Genomic DNA, 21,066 nt, shown 5'->3' with positions numbered 1-21,066 from the left:
AAAAAAATATTTTAAAAAAATGTACAGGGTAATTTATGATGACTGGATTTTGATATAGAAGCCTCAATAAGTCTGGCCCTAAAAATATAAACATAAAATAAAACATAAAAGTTAATAATTTACCATTTTGTGTTATTCACTTCAGAGAACACAAATTGATAAAAGTCAAACTAATGCTAGCTCACTATTAAATGTGATATGTTGTGTTCTTTGTTTTACAGACCAAATAACTGAACTAATAACAGGGATAATATTTAGTTTGTAAAGGAAGTATCCATACTTCTACACACGTCACAGTTTTTACCACCTTTGCCAAAGCGTGGCTTTTGGAAGTCTCAGCAAAAGTATAGCATGTCTGGGTCACAACGAGGCACTTGACTGATGAGGCAGAGAGGAATGGTTTCAGTTTACCACAGGGCCAGAGGGAATCCCACGTGATTGGGAATGAACACCACATGGGCCCAGTTGGATGCTAAGTGTCTGTTTTGGAGATTCATGACTGGCACGGTGGCAGCTTAACAAACTCCAGGGCAGCAACACGGTGCTGGTAAGCGTCCTCCAAAGCTCTAGCTTGATGTTGGCGCTGACACTGATATATGCAATTATTCGCCAACTTCTACACAGCCTCCCACGCTTGGTCAGTTTTGATTAGCAGGACTTTGCTGTATGACTTTAACGACCAAAACTTTTCATCAAATGCAAGCTCAAACCAAACCAGATTCTCGCTTGTTTTCAATCGATCGTCTGTTGCTTTCACGTAAGAATGCGGCGTTTGACAAAATACTATATCGAGCGCAAACTCGCACATTCCGCGGTCGATTCTGAGGAAGGCGTTGGTTTGATTTTGTGAAGACTATCCAAGGGGTTCATCCTCTCTAGCCTGGCAAGGTTTGTGAAGAGAAGACCTCCCACCACCACCACCACCACCACCACCACCACCACTTTTGCACAACTCATTCATCAAGTGCTCGATTGGCTCAGTCGGGTCAGCGCATTCCAGCATTTCCATCAGCGGCGGCGGAGCCACCACCAACCGGATTATTAACAACAATTACGGATTTCCTTAAAAACCTGCTGAGACCTTTAAAACCAAACTATTAACTCCCCATTGGCCCCGTCTACCATCCAATTCTATTCACTTCGTTACAAGGACAAATATTATTAATCGGCCTATTCAAGGACCTTATAAAACGCATACAGGCATGCTATGTTGTCATAATTTTGGTTTTAATTCAATAATGCTCTTTTAACTTTAAGAATCTTGTCTTTGCGTGAGAAGAAAATGTGGTGCTTTGATAAAGTGCCTTTTTTGACATTCATTTATCCATCCAGAGCCTGTCACAACTGACTTTGGGTTAAAGGCAGACGACACTTTGGACCAGATTCCGGTCAGCCACATATAGACAGACAATCATTCACACTTCGATTTACATCGTCACTGAGGGGGAACTGAAACCACACCGCCTGAACTGAAATGTAGCCACTGTTCCACCAGTGATAAGCTTTGATTTAACTTAGCACAAAATTTAAACTATATTTTCAGTTGTTATGAAACATTTATTTCTGTCTAAGCCTACCACACTAAAAGGAATATGGTGATGGAAATACAAATAGAAGGTAGGTAAACTATGAATTAAATAATCCAATCATCTTTGTTTGGATTGGGCGCTGACGAAGACTATAACATTTTCATGATAATTATGGTTAATTTTATAAAGTTGTCATTTCAAAAAGGTTTAATTGTTTTGAAAACAATTTTCAAATATTGTCTTACAATTTCATTAGTTTCCATTAACTATGATAATCTTAATTGGAATTTGCTTCAAATTTGCCCGATGTTATAATAGATGGGAAAAGAGCAGCCCTTTTGTCTGTGGCTTTCACAGTACTACCTCCAATAAAAAGAAAGAAAGAAAAGAACGAAAATTCACTGGCATCACACGGAGCAGCCGTCGCCCGACACCCTTTCGGATCAGTTTACGCTGAGAAAAACCGCCAGCTCTTCACAAAGATCCAAAACTGACATCTGATGGCAAGCCGAGATGCTGGCTTGCAAGTTGACCTCGATGAAGACGCACCCACGGGGACGAACTACCGCAGGACTGGAAAAACAGCTATTAAAGTAATGATTGGACTTAATCTGTTTGTGATTTCCAATGCGTTTTCATTGGAAGTGACATCTCAGCAGTGTAATTTAAATTAATTACTGACGCATACCGCCGTGTGGTTTAAGGAGTCAAGCAGTCAAAGATATGCAGTAGTCTCGAGTTCATTGTGGGAAAGAACACGTTTGGATGTAAACTCCAACCTGCTACTATTGATATGACGTGAGGACTGATTGATGTTCTTGTTTTTTAGAACATCGGTGGGAATTGTGGGGGCAGGTAGACCCAAGAACACAATAAAGCAGCCTTAAGTGAACCTAAGAAGCTTCCGCAGACAAAAAAAAAAAAAAAACTGCAGCGACTGAAGGCAACCAAAAAAGTCAATGAGAAGCTTTTTGCACACAAATTTTCTGCATCAAAACCACACTAACCCCCTGCGTATTATTCTCAAACTAACCATTTTTCTTGTGCTATTTCTGGAATTTCCCACCATTCTTCGACATTTATGAACTTTTTATCAGTTGGAGAATTTCCTGTTCTTTCTACTTTAAACATAATTAAATATTCTTCCTCTTTAAAAATAACAACAAATATATTTTGATTTTTGTCACAGTACTATTACATCCAAACTGACATTTCCGGTGTATTTAGGATCATACTAAAAATTTGATTACTGCAATTCCAAATAAACATTCCTCAATTTTTTTTCAGCATTGTGGCTGACATGAACGTACTTTGGGATAAGAGTCTACAATATACATATTTTCAGTCGAAACAATGAACAGAGGCAATAACAAATATTTTAAGTAGGGACGAAGCTCTACCACCGCTTTCAACCAAAGAGAGCGCATGGTATTTGAATTCGAACTGCTCTGTAACAGCTCTGATTCTTCATTCCTCGGAAACTAGTGGAAAGCCAAATTTTTTCAGACCTCAACAGGCTGTGTTAAAATGGCCTTGTGTTAATTTGTGCTGGGGTTAGCTTCAACGCAACCTCTTGCACACCTCTACAACCATCATTATTTGCTCATTTCTCCAAGCATCCTCCCAGCTAGTCCTGAATTAATCTGGTTTCGGAGACATAATCCGAGGGATGTGGGCCGAATTCCAAGAAAACGTTATAAATCAGGGACTCCGGATTACTGTACTGCGAGAGGAGCCACTGTAAAAACAGAGGGGCACCGCAACTCAGCACATCATCTATTCAAGCGTGTCAGCAGCAGGAAATACCCTCTCACTTAAAAAAAAAAAGTTAATCACTTTCACAGCTCCAACGCGTCTGGAGACACGGAAAATCAGGAATGTCGCATTTTGTTAGAGTACATGGGAAGATACAGACAACATAGAATTAAATTTTACTTTAAAAACATTTCATTTCATTCCTGATCAATATAATATATAGATACGAGTGCGGAAAATATAGTCCACATCCATTCTGATGAGTACGGTCATTTTTCTTTTTCAATATCTATTTAAATGTATTTCTGTGGTTGTCTGTGTTTCCAAGCTTATTATTCGAGAAGTTTGTGGCAAACCGACTTTAATGAATATTAAATCCTTTTATGACCAACATCCATAAACTAAATTAAAGATCAGAGTAGGCATCTGATGAAGGCGGAAGTGATAGCCGAAACATGTCAGGTAATGAAACCTAAATAATTTGTTTGTGATAAAAGAACCAGTAAATTAGTTTTTAGATGTATTTGATAATCACGCAATATTCAAATTTGGCCAGCTTGCTGGTTTGTGTGCATCCCGCTTTAGTGAACTTCCAGAGATTTGTATTATATGCCCCGCTGGAGAAGTTCTCTGCCGTTGTAACCTCTAACTCATGTTTTCATGTGGATGACACTGGCATGTGACCGCCATTGTTTCTAAACCGCTTGTCTTCTTTGAAGCCCCATTAATTCCTGTCACGCATGTCGTTACTTTGTAATTCAAACAAGACGGGTCCCATCAGTCGTCCTCCTTTCTGTCTTTGGCGTTTGACATTTGGATTGTGTTGACAAAGAAGACAAAGTTGTACCAACACGGATCACAATTTGCGGTGGCATACCAGAAAGATCCACAAAAAATAAAAAAAAGCTGAACATTTTTTTTGTATGGAGTAAACAAACACCAGTGCCGAGTGATCAATAATGAAAGTATCATTGCATTTGATGGGTTTTGGTTCAAGTTCAATAGCCAGCATTTGTTGTATTGCGGCACGACAAACGCAATCACCTAAGATGCATTCTACCCTTTACCGGGGGATTTAAATTGACCTCTGAACTTTAGAATGCACGTGTCAAACCTCAGGACTTGCTGTTTTCTAACAAAAAGCTCAAAATTCACAACACGGCAAAATTCACAACACGTTTGAGTGATACAAATATCCAAGGCTATCCACTTCCATATGAATTTCAGTGACTCTAGCAGTCTCTATTTATGTTTAGGTGCCAATGACATTCTGTGACAATTTAAGATGATCTGAAACCATCCGGTTTGTTGCCTCAAGATAATGAGTTCCTGTTGATCAATTGTTTACTGCTGTCTTGTCGTCTTATGATCTTGAAATGTGAACAGCATGATGGAGAGGACTGAACATACCAACTCTAATGGAACCAGAATGTGTGGATGTTCTAATTTTTGACATTCAGTTCCTTGTTACAGAACAGAAAGTTGAGCAAAAAAAGGGATATTCAGGACAAGCAATGACTGACGGTCCAGCGTTGAATGAAGACGGGACATATCAATCAAAATCAAGTTGGATGGTTAATACATGTCAATTGATCGAGTAACATGACCACACAATAAAATACAATATTATAGCTTACATAGAAAAAATCGGCACCGATTCGGTTCATCCGAGGTTATATTTGAATTATGTATATCTTAAGAGGGAAAACATAAGAGCAGGTATGAATCAGTATACGATTTGCTATATCAGGGATCATTTCAAGGTGTTGCATCAAAATCGACGCGGCAATAAATTGCTCCCGAGGGTGTTGTGTCATAAATAATCTCAGCAAGCACTCTGGAAATAGTTTGGAAAAAGAAGAATAGCAAGTGTTTTTCTTTAGGAGTTAAATATATGATGTTGACTTGACGATACGTGAGGTCCAATCTACAATGTCAGTCCTGCGCTAAGTAACGACGATACTTAACTGTGGAGTTATGAGATTTTTGTCAATGGAATAGACGGAACGAGTCACGTACGGTGGGCTCATAAATGTTCCGGGCGGATATTTTATGGACCCACCAGGAAGGCTGGTCTGATCAATCCCAAATTTCATTGCGATCCAAAGCATACACGTGGCTGCCACAAGGCTCTGTTTCCACGAAAGGAATAACAACTAGTCGTGTAACACATGCTTTGAACTCTGACCAGACCGGATCTCAAAATGATGGAGTCCACATAAAGACGACCGCATTCCGGTTGGTTGGAATGTCTTCAAACCTTGGAACAATTGTACCAAGGTAAATTAGTGCTGAGTAGATGGTTTTTCTGTGCCTGATGTATTATTATCATTAGTTTCAATCGGGACGTATCGGATTTAAAGGCGTCCAACCGGCATATCCGCTAGCACGGAGGATTTTTGGTGTCACAGTTTTAATATGGAACATGTTAACATGGCTTGCCTTCAATACATCCATCCACAGTCTATAATACTTTGGGGTCCCAACTGAGATGGTGGCTCTGTACACTCTGGAATGGTTGCAAGACAAATAAATGTAGATCATCCTAATGGTACATTTAATTATGGTTCTTGATTCTCAGTTATCCAGGTGACTGGACTGTTTTGCTGAACTTCAATCAAAAGGGCTTCTTCAGCTCCAATATTTATTTGTATGTCTCTCGTTGCTGAAGGACCGTCCTGCATACCAACCACTCATTCAACTGCCTGATGACAAAAAGTAAGTGGAAACTTTCCGCATGGAATGAGGATCTCGGGAGAAGCAATGTCAGCTAATTGTTGTAGGAAGACGACAGGTGAAGCCTTTTCTGTTGAGTCTCTCTAACTTGACAAAGATGGCTTCATTCACACATCTTTCAAATCAGTGGTCCTTCCAATCCAGAATTTGGACATTGCTGTCCTGAAATGGTCCTTAATTCTCAGATGCAAGTAACCTGTTCCCTCTGGATCGGAAGATGAAACTACTCCGTTTTTAAATGAATATTTGCAGTATAAATCCAGCGATTAAATTGTGCCTTGGCAAACTGATCTGAACAGCACCGCTTGGAGGAAAAGATGGCCTCCCTCACTTATAACAACCTTTTTCTCCCTCCAGCATAATTCAGAATACTAAATGGCCAATGAAGGTTTTATTGTGCGCATTAGGCCGGGCTGTTGCCGAGCCAACTAGTGCAGTAACCCCTTAAATGTGTCTCATCCGTCATCACACGCGAACGACATCCAGAAAGCTTTGAAAAACACGCGAGTGACAGCAGAGACAGACACGTCTCAGTGCCTCGGACCGACAAGTTGTGGTCTTATCTGAGCTGAAATGAAACACATGTACATTCTTTCAGCGCCGCCAGTGCAAACAGATTTAAGGCCTCTCACTATTGGCAAGCCATAAAGAAATTGCAGAAACGGCAGAAGAGTTTGAAGGGGAAGCCAAAACACTCACAAAGCGTTCTGCCTTGTGTCGAGGCGGAGGAATTTGAACCTCGTAGGTATGCCTCATGGTGGCCTGAGCGTGGTTTTGCTCGGCGAGGGATTAAGGGATTCATATGGATATTATCGTATTTGACCGAGTCCTTTATGCCGGTCACGCAACCCGTGCAGATGACCACTTCCTCTAAAGGTTTCTTGACACTCCCACCGCCAAATTGCGTGTGAGGTGGTCTTACATTTCACTTGCAAGCACAGGCACCAGACCTATTTTGCTATATAGAAGCTTTCCTCGGCTTTTATTCAGCCGAGCTACATATTTTAGCGACATTTTTAGTTTTACACTACACAATCTAACAACACGTCATAAACGGTACAGTATGACAAATTCCCTGGACAGTGTTTATCAATACCTGAACTAGATTTCAACTCTCTGCTCACAGGTTATATCACAAACTACACGCTCCCATTTCAGGAGCCTCTTTGTCTGCACTACTTTTGGTCGATTGTCTTTTGAGTTTTCTGCCCCAAACACTATTTATAAACTTGCTTCAACTGTTTTGAACGTATGAACCATTTTTTCATCATGATGTCATATTGCACAGTTATGTTATGTATTTGGATTTGGTTGTATTTTTGTTTTTGTTTTTCTCAGTTGTCTGCAGGCAAGCTGGCATTGCAAATAAGAATCTGTTCTCAATTGCCTTATTTGGATTAAAAAAAGTTACATAAAAATCCAAATTAAAAAAAATACATATTCTAGAATTGGGAGACTATTTGTGCAGCAAAATGTTTTTAAATTGGATCTTTCTGTTTTTTTCATTTTTTTAAGAAAAACAGGTAATAGCTACATCATCATAATTTGATTCATTCAGCTCAACCATCGACATCATGCTTGTTAAAAGATTTTATCTGTCATATGTTTTGCTGTTTGTCCAAAATCTGTTACAGATGGAAATTATCCTCAGCTCTTTGCTACAAACTCACCAATTCATGTTTTGGGGGCATTTAATACCCTGATTTGCCACTAAAGCTATTACCGCTTAAAAATAAAATACAAAATGCATTTTTTACAAGTTGTAAATTTTACAATACACTTACTGTTTCAACAATTATTATAGGCAATTATGAGAACTCTATGGGGCTCGTCAATTATTTTTCTCTCCACTCACAGCAGGGCTTGGTCCAAAGCTCTTCAAACAGGGTTGTATTTCTAATATAAGGTCCCTGTTATGTCATTGTAAACTAGAAATGCTCATTCATGCTTTTGTCTCTTGACAGCTTGACTATTGCGATTCTTTCTTACTCTGTCTTGTTTGGTCAGTGAGGTCTTCTTACCATGACTAAAACAAAATCTATATATAAAAGAAATTGTCAATTAAAGAACTTTTATGAAAACTAGGGGATAAGAAAAGCAAGATCAAATGTACAGCTTTTACTTCACATTTATGGACTCGTGAGAGTCTTATGTTTATAAAAGCTTATACAGAAATTTCTCCTAAAAGTCAAGTATCCCTAATTTTTTGGTAGTTTGACTCAGTTTCACGTGTACATCTTACCCTATGATTGACTGGCCAAGCAGTCCAGGGTGTGGGCCACCTGCCGTGAGCATGAACATGAAAAAAAAACGCACTGAAAATCATCAGCGCAAATGTAAGCCTTTGAAAGTTTGGCCAATTTTACTGTACATTCTTTGGCTTGGAAGAAATCCCGCGCAATAAATTGACACTTTTGGCGCTCGTGTCAGCTCGTTCTTCAATATGTCAACCTTGCCTAAAAGTGTTAAGTCGGGTTCTTTTGATGGAAGCTGACAGCGTAACAGGAACCATTTTATCATTTTCCACTTACAAGCCAGAGGGCAATTTAAAAACAATTTTATGACATGAAATCCAATAAGGCCCCACAATGCTGACATGTGATTATGAAATGTGGACATTTGAGCCACAGGTGTTGCTTCGACAGTACGTGCGGGAAATTTGCGGGAGTTTGATGGTTTCGGACGGCTCAAAAGATTGCTGTGGTTCCCTTTTGGGGATGCTGACAGGCAGAAAAGCAGGAATCTTTTCACGCAGAAATAACTTTTTGTCTTTTATTATTACAACTTTATTTTCCTGTTTTTCCCCCCTCATGTGAGGATCCAATTGTATTTTGCAGATAAAAATATAAGTCAACAAAAAACAGCACTTTATTATTATTATTAAATAATGTTTCCCTTTTAAAGTTCAGCAGCTCACAATCAATATGTTTTCTTGACCTACATTGGGACACCTTGTGCGTAAAACCAAGTGAGAGCACTGACCATATCCTGGCTTTTCCTGAGATTGTAGCCGTAAAAAAAAACGTCTGCAGACGTTTTCAATGCTTTCTCAACGCAGCCCAGCTGCAGCTGTAACATGTCATTTGCTTTTACCCAAAATAAACAATTAATACACACAGACGGAGGCGAGATTTTTTTACACCAGCTCGGGAAATCTCATGGCGCGCCACTTGATATTTCCTGCACGTGCGTAATTTGTAGCGCCATTATTTGTTTTAGCTCAAATTTCTGCATGCGCGGATGATGTTTTCTTCGAGATTAATAGCACGGAGCGCACCGCTGTTGCGTTTAATTGTTATGTCATCAGGTAACGGGTCCAGCTTCCATGCGCCAGTGAAATTGCCAGCCATCTGTAAATTACAGCCGGGGTGAGGTGGTTGGGGGAATGCTACCGCCAACGTTAGCGTTGTTCTCGACAAATGGAAGGAAACATTAGTAAGAATGTCAACAAACCTTCAGCCCATCTGGAGAAATCTTGACTTTATAGCTCAGTTTTAGAGATATGAACACACACACACATATATATATATATATATATATATATATATATATATATATATATATATATATATATATATATATATATATATATATATATATATATATATATATATATATATATATATACACGTACATACATACATATACGGAGAGAGAGAGAGAGAGAGAGAGAGAGAGAGAGAGAGAGAGAGAGAGAGAGAGAGAGAGAGAGAGAGAGAGAGAGAGAGAGAGAGAGAGAGAGAGAGAGAGAAATTACAGCATCACAAATTCATGATGTCATTATTGTAACATATTCCTTTTTTTATTTAGTTTGACTATTCTATTGACTTTTCTATTCTCTTGGACAAAATCTGATTTCCATTTCTGCATGACGTGACCCTAACAGTCAAATTATATTCATAATAAAAATCAAGCTTTTTTTTTTCATTGACATTACGTAAGTAAAAAAAATCCCCCCCAAAATGATGCAACAGCTACTTCCTGACAATACTTGACCACAATTGGCCAACTGTCATCTAACTAGTTCCTTGCTCAGTCTTGCATGTATTTCCACAAATATGAATGTCAACTTGCTCTATTCACGCCTTTTCTTCCCACGTTTGCCGGGAAAAGTGAATTTAGGGAAGGGTCGAGGTCTTAGTGAGTTAAACGCAATTAGGCAGTCATCTGTACAAACACGCTCGGGGGGCAAAAACCACACAGGCGGAGGAACATGGGGTAAAAAACTCCGGGCTCTGGCTAACGTGAGAACGGTCGGCCCGTCGTACGACTGATGCTGTCAAGACTCAAACGCTGTGCCCTGATTGTCGCCAGATGTTCTGCCGCTGCTTCCCGTCATATGATGGCATATCGTAAACGTATTGCGCTCAGATCGGTGATTTGGCAATGGTGATGAAAATTAGGATACTTCTTGTCTTTGAGACACATCTGCTCAATGCCTTATTGTGAAATCTATATGAAAAGGTGATGGCGTGTTCTGTAGAACCACTATATCATACGAAAAGTGTGTTCCGGACCTGCAAGAACTCCTATGACGCGACAGATGGATTATGTCATGAAAAACTTTGTTTGACAAATTAACAAGGGCCAAGAAGTTGATTGAACGGATCCACTCGGGATAGAAATGCGGTACACTGGTTACTATGAAACTGCAGCAATGGCAATAATCCAAAGTTGTGCAATTGGGAATTTGATTCTGAAGAAGGGTTGGAATAGTTTTGGATTTTTCAGTATCGTTTGTTTTTATTTCATTTTGATTTTTGCAAATTAAATTCGTTCAATAATGCTTCGTTTCAGTTGAGGTTTTCTTACAGGGTTTGTTTTAGGTTATGTTTGGTGTATTTGTGGAGTGTATAAATATTAAAAGGTTGCTTAGTATTGTATAATAAAATCAATGAAACTACAATTCCTTAACAAGTGTCAACTTTCCTTCTTTCAGAGCCAAAACGTAATCAAATAAAATAAAAAAATCTCAAATAAACACTGAAACGTAATGTGTGAAATTAAAAAGATGAAAATCTAAGACTTTTTTCCAAAAATTATAATTAATTTAAATTTTCTTCATAAATGTTAAAAATAGTTTTCATTAGTAATCTTTATCAACAATGCATTTGTGTTTTGATTTTATTTCACTAACACAAATGGTTATATTTTTCATTTGAGTTATTTTCATTAACATTTGTCTGAAGTCCCATACAAGAATTTTGATGTAATCATGACCGGCCGCAAAAAACAACAACATACTTGTAGTGTATTTTAAATAAAGAAAAGTGTACTTTATATTATTGTACTTTTCATATCCATACAGTAACTACAAAAAAAATTCAACGGCTTCAATTCAATGGACATTGTGTTACTTCTTCTGTCACTCTTCAGTAAGGTAAAGATGAAAGATTTAAACGCCCGAGTATGGTTGGATTATCGTGTTTGCATAACAGCCAATGATAATTAAGGTACTCAAGAGCTTATGTTGGGGGATGGTGCATCCCCCTAAAAAAAATTTAATGGTAAAAAACAAATCGATACAATACTGTTCCCTGCTGATCCTTGCTTTACCAAATGTACACTTAACTGTGTCCTAAAACAAAGATATATACCAAACCCGGATTGTTGGTTATTGACTTGCTTCATTTGTCATACTTTTTTTTTCAATACAGAATGATTACACTTAGGTGTCACTTTCCATTTGTCTAAGATAATATTGTGTATCTTGTGCCTATAATCAAGTTAATTTCACCAGATGGATCCCAAAACAAAACAATCTCTCAAAGTTGGACGTTTTGAAAGTAATGACTGAAGAAACTCGTCCAACGGGTCGTGCGAGGCCTTCTACCAAGTAAATATTATGTTTGGCCCAAGAAGAAAACAAGTGTATTATTTTCTGAACGCATTTATTAAAACCATTCTGCGGCGCTCTGGGTGGCTCGTCCCTAATCTCCGTCCAGAGTCCTCCATGTGGAGTCGATCCAACACAAACTTTGCTCTCAGACAACGGAGCGTAATGTCCTTTTCTTTGACAATCCTGCACAAAAAGAACTCCCTGATGTGATCTTTTTATGACGAGGGTGCTGAAAATCCAACAATAACCAGAAGGGGCAAGAGTACTCGCACTCTGAACTCAAATTGAAGTGCAGGTATTTGTTTTAAAAAAAGACTCCGGTAAACACAAGAGCACTGATTACAGTCTGGTTCATATTTCTCTGGGTCTGTGCTGTCAGTTTTTGGGCACGCTAAGATTTCAATTAATCAAAACTTAAAAAATTTAGAGAAGCAAAACATTTTTGGGTTTTTTTTGTTTGTTTTTCCTCAGACTTGCGAGCAAAAACTTGAGCTACAAACACCAGATGGTGGCAGCAAACTCAATTCAATTCAATTGTCATCCAGCTGCGGTTAAAGAGACGAGCAAAATCTCCGTTTCTACAGTGACAAAGTATTTGCTGTTCAGCACAATAACTAACAAACTCTCTGTGACTTTATCTGTGTGCCTCGTAAAGAAGCTTCGAATTGGTCCTGCTATTGTTGATGACAAGAAGCTATAAAAATGGTCATAATGCCTCATTACGTAAGTGGAATTACCATAAACTAGGGAAGGGCAGCTAGGGTTGAGGGCGAGCTGGGTTCCCAGGGTTCATATCAGGGTTGGTGAAGAAAGGGGGGGGTCTTCTAATTGAACTCCCTCAGGGTGGGAGCTTGAATGTGTCTGTTTTGGGTGCGCCACAACACCATGTGTGTGTGCGCTCCAACTTAATGCCGCCTGACAGGTCATGGCTGCCGCTCAGCTGCTGGCGTCAGTGTGCGGGGGTCTCGGCTTACAGGCGGCGACGGAGAAAGGGTGGCAGGGTGAGAGGGATGGAGCCGCAAAGTTCACGAGAACGGTAGCACGGATGTCACCACTTAATTTACCTTACGCTAAGACCCTCATAATGATCATCTCACTTCGACGCCATGATCTGCACTTCTGCTTAAAAAGCGAAGCGTGGAGAGTCTCTGTCAAACATCCACTCATTCTTAGTTCTTGACGGTTTCCTAGCTATGTATTATTAGCATATAAAAATTGTTCCATGGTGTTGTGGTTCAATAAAAATAATAATACAGTATGCAGGTGTGAGTCACTGACTATAATTTGTTTTCAACATTCAAGTTCTATCGGTCACTCGCTGAGTGGCAGGCTTTAGTAGATACAAAAAGTCTACACCCCCCTGTGCCAGGTTTTTGAGCTCTACCTAAATCCTTCTCAAACTTCCTCTTTGAATGTGCCCTTTAACAGTAGAACGAAACAAACTGAAAGGACAAAACAAAACATCCAAAATGATCTGGAAATTATTCTGTTGTTTGAAAAGCAACTTGTACACTAGTAAATTACCATATGCCATCCAGTGGTAGAGCAATTAATTATTCTGCCTGTCACTCGAATACATAGATTAACTTTTTCAGAGCAGTAAAGTGAAATGGGATCATTTCACAACACAGTGGTTGGCAATCACAAAACAACCTGGTTATGATGAAGTGCGAAATGACTTTGAGCCTCATGTCCCTTGAAGCCCATGGTGCCTTCTGGTCTCGTTCATCAACTAGGAAAAACAAATGCCCCTGATATCCATCTCATAGGTGCTCCCGCACTTTCCAAGGTTGTTTGAGAATAAAACAATTAACTGCGGAGTGCACGCGGCTCACGGTTGCCTCTTGACCTCCACGGAGTCGGTCAGCACGATGGCTTCCAGCTGTCCGGTCCGGTACTACGCCATCGGGGGAATATTTTGGAGCCCATGTCACTTTGGCAAAGGTTTTACACTTGATTAGCAAGGCTTCATTCCACACGTGAAAGAAGGACTGTGCAAGAAAATTGTCTCCATGTTGCACAGGCCTCCGATAAACTTCGCCAGCATTTGCCGCCATCGATGACGGAATAGACACAGGCATGATGATCAACACAAAAATGTCCTGGGAGTGGCAATGTCAAGTCAAGTAAACTTTACTGTGTTTGTTTGTTTGTTTGTTTGTTTGTTTGTTTGTTTGTTTGTTTGTTTGTTTGTTTGTTTGTTTGTTTGTTTAAGAGCTGTTCTTTCCCTCTCAATGTTTTTTTTCTGCTTTCATTTTTTGTGATTTATTTTTTTCAACCTAGGTTTCAAAATCAAAGAGATAAAGATTCTGATTCAGATAGATGTTCTTTTTATTATGTATTTATTATTTATTTTATTTTAGTGTCCCTTTTACACTTGGCTTGGGGTTCAGAGAAAATTTCACAATTACGTATTTACTCATTTATGTTACTTATATTTTTCAATATTTTGCTTATATCCTATATATATATTGCTTATCTTGTGTGTGGCCCCCACCAAGCTCAAAGCCAATGCAGCACAGACATAGTACCGCACCACACATACCTGGAGGCTGCAGGCAGCTGCTGCTAAATCTTCCCAGCTAACGTGCACCTTCTGTGCAAACAAGACGGAGTACGCCAGTCCCCGTGAACGCCTCGCTTACCCCAAAACTGTCGTTTTCCCCCTGTGCGTTTTGTAAGCAGATTATTTCAGATCAAGATGTTGGCGTGTGTAGAAAGCCCATTTAATTCCGTTTTGTACTGGAGTCCCCAAAAAGGAATGTGACTGTGTAATGACCTTATTAATGTTTAATATTTTAAAAAGATGATTGACAGAAAATTCATATTGTGTTTTTCGTCGCAATCTTAGAACCATTTTCTTTATCAGTGTTAGGGGTGCGTCAATTAATAAAGAACAACATCAACAGCTGGAAAAAAACACCCACCCACAACTAAAACAAATAGGAGTCCTGCTGCTGACGTATTTGGGCACTCGGCGAGCTGTCGACAGCACGTGAAACTCTACGCAACCATGAACTCGCCCCAGTTCCTCCACGTCGCTCCATTTGCTACCCGGCTACCGTATCCAGTTGCCACCGCTGGGAACTGACCCCAGCATCATTCATGAAGGGGGGGGGGAACTTACCTTGACGAGGGCAGCTGTAGGTGCAGAGGGCCTCTCATTGCAGACAGGCCCGAAGGGTTCCAGTTTCCATTACATCAGCTGTGAGCCACCTGTCTGGGCCGTGACACCGATGCACGACGTCACGGCTGGAAAAAATACCTGTGTGGAGTAAAGCACTTTGTCACAATGAATAGAGGCTGCTGAGTGAACTATTGCTGAGTACGAGGCTAATTTTACCAATTAGGTTTTCTCTGCCATGAGTCGCCTCTAGGACGTTTTGTAGAGGAATTAAATGATGAAGAAAGTACCGTATTTTCCGCACTATAAGGCGCACCTAAAAACCTCCAATTTTCTCAAAAGCCGACAATGTCCCTTATAATCAGGTGCGCCTTATATATGGACCAATATTGAGCCACTGCAGCCGGCGTGTTCAAAGTCCGGCCCGCGGGCCAAATGTATACATCTTATATATGGACAAAGTTTTAAAATGGGCCATTCATTGAAGGTGCGCCTTATAATCCGGTGCGCCTTATAGTGCGGAAAATACAGTAGGCTACTTGTAAAACTACTACTACTGCTTGTATTATATTTTTGTGTATAAAAGGCAGTAGCCCAGAATTCCATATAGAGTATATGTTGCGGTAAAGAATTTGTCAACAAAAAGAACTAAGCAGTTCAGTAGAAGAAAGGTGTAAAATTGATCTGCGTACTCTGAATCAATAAAAAAAAGTAGTCATCTGGTGGACAAACGTAAAACTTGAACAGGGGTCCAAAATATCATCGGGACTATCCATCCATTATCTGAACCCTTCTCCTCATAAGGGTCGTGGATGTGTTGGAGTCTATCCCAGGAGTCATTGGTCGCCAGCCAATTGCAGGGCACACATAAACAAACAATCATTCACGCTCATGCAAACGCCACACAGGAAGGCCGGACGTGGGAATCGAACCAGCAACCTCTCAACTGTGAGGCGGACAAGCTAACCGGTAGCAGCCAAAAACGTGATCACGATTAAAATGTAATTGTGCAGCTCTAATAGCTATCTAGCTCGATTGATGGCTGGCTCTGTACAGAATACACCGATCTTAGCCACCTAGATAGGTAGGATGGTGAGTAGTTAGCTAGCTCAATACAGTCGAAAGACAAGATGGAGACCTTAGTGGATATCGCTAACCTTTGTATCAAATATACAGACTGTTGCATCGAGCAACAAAACCCCAAAGCGTGCATTTTAACTATGACACAGCTCACACTACAACTAAAGTTGTGCCCTATTTTTGTGCAAGGAAAGTACTGACAGCACTGACTCTTTCAGACCTTTCTTATGTGCAAACGAACAATAATGAAGGGAAAAACAGCTCCTTGGAAAAAAACCAGAACAATTGTAGCTTGTTGGTGTCGTTGAGTGCAGTAGGTGAGCGAAAGCAAAGGAAGTGAAAGGTGATTACCACTGACTGAGCCTTTCCACCACAAACCGCCTATGTGAATCATATCTCTTCGAGACGAAAGCCACCGCCTCGCGGAGCCTTTGTTTTTTTTGGTCGTATTTTTTTTTTTTTTATTGTCACTGCTAATCAGTGCAGGCGACGCAGCCTATCTGTGAATTCCAAGGGAAGCGGGAAGCCTTGATTAGGTCTTGGGAGGAAGTCAGTGGAAATTTGTGGCCACTAACAACAATGTGCAGCAAGCGACCTAGAGCACAAACTGTACCATTTATACTACATGCAAAATGTCTATGTTTTTTTTTTCTGTATTTAGGTTGGAAAATATCACAGTAACGGTACAACAGTACAGTATAACAGTAAAAGGTGGTGGGTGGTTGCCCAAACGATTTTTGTTGCATGCTTTGAATTGGAAACAAGTAGCATCAATTGGTAGACTAATTGAAAAGCATAATAGTTATATTGACAATCTTAACTTATAGGTTTGCATTCCTCAGAACATTAGCTAACACTAAAAGCCCTTATAGGGAAACAGGTGTCAAATTTTGCATTATGGGGAGAAATTGTGCGATCTGTGGGTAAATTAAAAAGATAGTAACCTAAATTGGAATCCTAACAATAATTAGGGTGAGATAAATTTCAGCCCATAAAAAATCATTTCCAATTGGTTTCAATTCTTAAACAGCTTTCAGTTCTACTTTTTTTTTTTTTTTTACTTATAGTCCTCCAATGGCCGAATGGCATAATGGCATCATATCTTGCAAGGATTAAAATGTAAATCTTACTTATTCCCTTGACTTTCCTACTCTGCATTTGCATTCTCTTATTATGGAAAAACATATTTCCGACCAATATGGTTCCATATTATTGGTCTTCTCTCCATTCCACTATGGTGTCTAAAATGCAGTATGTTACATATAGCCTATAATGTTCATAATGAAGTCTCCCCAACCATATTTAAGTAAGCTTTCCTCTATGGGGATGGCTGAAACCGAATACAAATATGTGACATATTTTAATAAAGTTTTTCTTCCCACAATCTACCGGGTGCCATGTCATTTAAAACCCCCACACAAGCCATAATAAGTACATATAGCTAAAAACTTTGTCTTATCTTGAGGAGCGAATATTAAAAACCTGACCTGTAATAACATGACGGAAAGGAGGAGCGGGGGATTTACCTGCACGGAAAAGGAAATGAAATGGTCGTGACCACGCGGGGGCAACGGGAAGCCAATGCTGACAGCTGAGCGCTCTTCTTTTTATTTTATTTTTTCATAGCACTTCATCTGTTAGCGAATGTATAATGAAGATGGTGAGAGGCTTAAGCAGCAGACACATGTTTAATCTGATTTGGGGCGTACATGAAGAAACAAAAAATCTTTCCTTCAAGTGCTGAAAGATTTTTTTAAAAATCCCTCTTTCCTGTGCGTAATTGAAGGATACACTATTGCTGAGTCCCAAAAACCTCTCTCAACGTCGCTATTGTGGAAGGCCAGGGCGGAGACCTGTCATGTTCCCTGAGCCAAATTGTTGATTCTTTTGGCATGGAATATGGTATTTCCATGCCAAATAAACACAAGCGACAAGAAAACCAAGCCTATATCAACCCATCAGCCGCTGAAGGAATAATCGAGGAAACATTCAACACGGTTTACATTTGTACCTGGTGTATAGAAGAACGTCATAGTTTATACTTGTACCTAGGGTGTTAAAGGGAAGTCTGCCCCGATAAATTCTTAATAAATAAATATGTTGTGTGCCCCCACTAGTCTAATCACACTATTCTGATTAATATTGTGTTTGTCAAATATGAGTTAAAGAGATAAATAACTAGTTTTTATCCTCCTCATGGTGCCGCTCGCTGTTGACTGAAAATGACATCACAGTTAAACAGGTCTCACTTAGGTCACAACCAAGCCTGGCTCAGCTTCACAAAACTGATGAGTTTCAGTTGGTTTTTAATTATTTTTTATTTTTAAAAGCATTTTGGAGGAGGGGGGTATTTCGCTCCTGATTTTTTTTTCTTATTTTAATAATTACGTTAGTTTTTAGTCTGGACATAATGGGAAAAGCAAATATTCAGGAGGTAGTTTCTGATGTGCATGCCTTTGTTAGTTTCTTGGACATCAAATGTTGGATTTGCGTTGGCCAAAGTAAATATTTCTATCCCTCTGTTGTGTTATAAAAATACAGTGTATGTACTCCATCACTCAACTCAGACTAAATAGTCTTTGCTTGTTTTTCTTCTTTACAATATGATTGTTTATGCACTTTGTTCTCTCTCTGGTTGAGGTTGTTTCCATTCCTTTTGGCTGCCGTCCACTAAGAACCCCACGGCTGGCCCCCTGCCCCCTTAAAATGACGCGTTGAAGACAGTTGAGCGCTTAGCGTCTGCCGCATGACGAATATCCGCACCTATGGGTTCAAACAAGAAGGCAGCAATTTCAATTTAGGGACTGCCTGTTGTGATGATTTACACCGGCCTTTGGGTCTTGTTGTTTTTCAGACCTAATAGGGAGTTCAGGATACAAGAAAAACACTTTGCTTCACAATATTAAGAGGTCGAATGAAGTTTTATCTCTGGCGCGTCGCTGATAAAACATGCCTCCTTTCAAGTGTGATGCACGCAGAGGACGGGTGGTCCGAGGCGAAGGCACGTCCCTGTGATTTGTGGCTCTTGTGGAGACTCCAAAATCAGAAGGGATAAGAAAAGATTGGATTGCTATTTTTTTTTTCTCCACAAAAGACTTGGAACGCAGCATGGAAGCCAGGGTTGGAAGGGGGTGGGGGTCCAGTGAGAATAATTTTAACGTATTTAAAATAGTCAACAAAGTTCAAGTGGATGTTAGATTATACACAGAAATATACAGCGTATACGTCCACAACCATGCTTATTGTGGAAAAACCCACGATATCGAGAAACCATTAAATCACTCTAATGACGATTCTATAAAAATATTGATATTGACGCATTCCCAGTCTGTATTAACAAAGGTTTTTACTGTCTGGCTCTTGTTGTTTACCCTGCGTAGTAGTTTCTCTTCAATGCAATGGATTGGGCCAAGGAGGGGTGCAACATTCCAGTACCTTGAGGTAACTTTGCCTCAATCTCTATGCACATCGTACTTTTTTATGCAGACAACTTCCGATTGAGTAAAGTTCACTGCTGTAATTATCAAATCATACCGCTTGAAGATAAATATGCTAAGACTGGTTGCTAACTTACTGTCATGCTGACTTAGTGTGATTGTGCTTACTGTATTTTCCGCACTGTAAGGCGCACTTAAAAACCTCCAATTTCCTCAAAAGCCGACAGTGCGCCTTATAATCAGGTGCGCCTTATATATGGACCAATATTGAGCCATTACAGCAGGCATGTCCAAAGTCCGGCCCGCGGGCCAAATGTATACATATGGACAAATTTTTAAAATGGGCCATTCATTGAAGGTGCGCCTTATAATCCTGTGCGCCTTATAGTGCGGAAAATACGGTACTTAGTAAAGATGAGTAAAGCCATGTGAATGATATAGCAGGTGACTACCGTATTTATATTTCAAATTAAATCTTTTGGGACACCCTATTGTGAATTTCTAAAGTTTTTCAGCCAACATAATGCCTTTACTAGGTATAATCAGCCTTGTTTTGAGGGTGGCACGGGAGTCAACTGGTTAGCACGTTCACCTCACAATGCAGAGGTTTTGAGTTCGATTGGGTCCGGCCTTCCTGTGTGGAGTTTGCATGTTCTCCATGTGCCCGCGTTGGTTTCCCCTGGGGAGTCTGTTTACTAGAAACAAGCAGGATAGGCGGATCAAGCACTTCAAATGGCTCGTAGGTAGTCGTGCGAATGGTTGTTCATCTTTGTGTGCCCTGTGATTGGTTGGCAACCAGGTGAGGGATAGGCTCCAGCACGCCCGTGACCCTCATGCGGTTCACAAAATGCGAGGCCTGTTGCTGGAGGGACTACCCACTAATCTGTAGATTACATTAAGAAAGCAAATAATCGTTTTTTGGGTTTTTTTACAGATATTTAAGGGTTGAAGTTCTTCTTATAGAGCTTTGAATTAATAACCTGGATGAACTTGAAGGTCTGCACCAACACTGGCTTAGTTAATAGATTTGTGCTGATGAAACAAATGGAACATTTCCGGAGACAGGAGAAGTGACGTCAAGATCACTGTTGCACTATAGTCTCGGTCATAATCCTGTCAGTGGAAACACTTTTTTTCCTCACTTTGACCTTACTGAGGACAAACTTTTCACATCATTGTTGTCCTGACCAGGCAAGAAGGTGTCAGATCCCATCCGCAAGTTGGCTGACGCGCTCAACTGTGGGCTCGTATAAAGTTCAAGTAACCACCAGGTTGGCTCTCTGGACGTTTGACACTTACGGCTGTGGCCCGCTAAAAAACTCACTCTCACCCTGACCTAAAGACTTGCACTCAATGTCTGGAAGAGCCATTTTGGTTCTGTGTTTAATGAATGAGCGGCGCCACCATGTTTTGACTTCCAATCTTGAGACCGGTTAGATGCCAAGAACCATACACGATTTTTGAATCCATGTTTAGTCACACTGTACTTCATTGTTGGTATGAGTAGACACAAATTATTTATAGAAGTCTTGCTTTTAATTTCCACCAGAATAGTTTTTTAAATTA

The 21,066-nt window shown here is 39.9% G+C and overlaps 1 long non-coding RNA gene across 3 annotated transcripts in view; it reads right to left on the bottom strand.

Moving 5' to 3' along the window:
• Positions 1–21,066, bottom strand: part of LOC148403907 (uncharacterized) — a 182,020-nt gene that overhangs the window by 151,594 nt on the left and 9,360 nt on the right. For all 3 annotated transcript variants that reach the window (XR_015859013.1, XR_015859011.1, XR_015859012.1), the window contains exon 3: positions 14,987–15,124. This is a non-coding gene — a long non-coding RNA (uncharacterized LOC148403907). The remainder of the gene's footprint in view (positions 1–14,986; positions 15,125–21,066) is intronic.

Source organism: Syngnathus floridae, chromosome 1 (assembly GCF_059516105.1).
Source record: "Syngnathus floridae isolate MCC-2025c chromosome 1, RoL_Sflo_1.0, whole genome shotgun sequence".
NCBI classification, from domain to species: domain Eukaryota; kingdom Metazoa; phylum Chordata; class Actinopteri; order Syngnathiformes; family Syngnathidae; genus Syngnathus; species Syngnathus floridae.
This window is presented reverse-complemented; position numbering and strand designations above follow the sequence as displayed.